The sequence below is a fragment of the Anomaloglossus baeobatrachus genome, unplaced genomic scaffold (genome assembly GCF_048569485.1).
Source record: "Anomaloglossus baeobatrachus isolate aAnoBae1 unplaced genomic scaffold, aAnoBae1.hap1 Scaffold_351, whole genome shotgun sequence".
Lineage (NCBI taxonomy): Eukaryota > Metazoa > Chordata > Amphibia > Anura > Aromobatidae > Anomaloglossus > Anomaloglossus baeobatrachus.
Genome location: NW_027442872.1, coordinates 129,231 through 130,843, shown reverse-complemented (window position 1 = coordinate 130,843; position 1,613 = coordinate 129,231). Strand labels below are relative to the sequence as shown.

At 46.9% G+C, this 1,613-nt stretch overlaps 1 pseudogene; it reads left to right on the top strand.

Annotated features, from left to right (window-relative positions):
- The first annotated feature begins 875 nt into the window (after positions 1-875).
- Positions 876-1,081, top strand: LOC142272519 (U2 spliceosomal RNA; annotated as a pseudogene).
- Positions 1,082-1,613: the final 532 nt, after the last annotated feature.

The following is a 1,613-nucleotide window of genomic DNA, read 5'->3' as shown; positions in this document are numbered from 1 at the left end:
GGGAGCCTGCAACTAAAGAGTTGAGAGCGTTATCACATGGTGACTGAGCCTGATTGTAACGGGAGCATAGAGGTGCCGATCCTGTCTTACCTGCGTTGGTGTAGAAGTGGGTGTCCTGTGGTGGAGTCAGCTATGTGCAGTGGTGGCCGTGGGTTCTTTTATGTGCGACCGTAGTAATAGCTGTGCCCACTTCCTGTATGGGAGTGGAATGCAGTGAGGCTAATGGAACGCACACCTGCGCATTTGTGTTTAACGTCGCGCATGTGCAGAACGGAGAAAAGGCTGCGCTCACTTCCTAATGAAAGGGAGTGAGACGCAGCTGGGAAGGGAAGGGAAAAGATTAGGGTTTGGGGATGATGAAAGGGCTTTCTACGGGCAAGGATGGCAAAGGGTGGCAGTGACGGAAAGTCAGGCAGATGGTCCTGTCCTGTCCTGTCCGTCCGTCTTTTTGTATCATGAATTGGAAAGACTGCAAGGGGGAGGGGAGGTGCTTGTGCCCAAAAGGAGGAGTTATTCAGATTCATTGCAGTGGGCGGCGGCTGCAAAAAGCACCATTCTCCTTGTTTTTGCTCTGCAAAACAGCCTTTTCAAGGGTTTGGCTTGGGTGACAAAATGTCTTCTGTAGGCGTGGGTTTGTCTCCCTCTCCCTAAGATGTGTCCGGTATAGGCCAGGGTGCCACTCAAGGCCGTAACCAATTCGGGTTATAGCTTCTCGGCCTTTTGGCTAAGATCAAGTGTAGTTTCGGAGGACGCTACCTTGGTCGGTACTGGAAGGTGCCTGGGATTGCACGTCTGCCGGCCTTGAGGGAGTGTGTGTGCCTTCTGGTGACACATAGCCCTCTTGTGCCTGGACGGTTCCCAGGCAACGGGAGGCGATCACCTTTGTTATTTTGAAGTCCTACTGATAAACAGAAAAAAAAAAAATTAAATCTGTTCTTATCAGTTTAATATCTGATACGTCCCCTCTCTAGGGACCATATATTAAATGGATTTTTAGAACAAGGAGATGGAAAAAATCTTGCTCTGTCCACTCCACGCATTGACCTGGTATTGCAGTACCTCCAGGACCGGTGCACCCCTTCTTAACCGAGTTTCCAAAAGCAGAACTCAATTCACCTGATTCAAATGAGCCCCATTAGTGAATTGAAAGAAAGCAAAAACTTTATATGCACCTCAATTTGGCCAATTCACTTTTCACACTTTCACCCTTTTTTTTTATCTTTCACACCTTTTACTTGCTTTATTGATGCAAAAGCTGTGCCAAATAGCAAACTCATCTCCACTCAACTTGACCAACTCTGCTATGTCCCGTGCAGTATCTTATTCTCAGTCTTATCTAGATCATTTGCAATTGAATAGAATAGATCCCTTTTGGACACATTGGATTCAGCTGCTGCAGTGACTGCAGGTGTTAGAAGATGCAGACTTGGCATCAGGTGCTGTCTATCAGATTCCACTCCAATTAAAGCTTCCATTGTTTTTCGGTGTTTTCTTTGAGCAATGATGATGTCTTTAGTGATCTGTTGGCTCCCTCTCCTGGAGGAAGAGTTTGCTTGCTCTTGGACTTTCAAAAAGAGAGGTCATGATAGACATTTAGCTTCTGAGCCCAATTG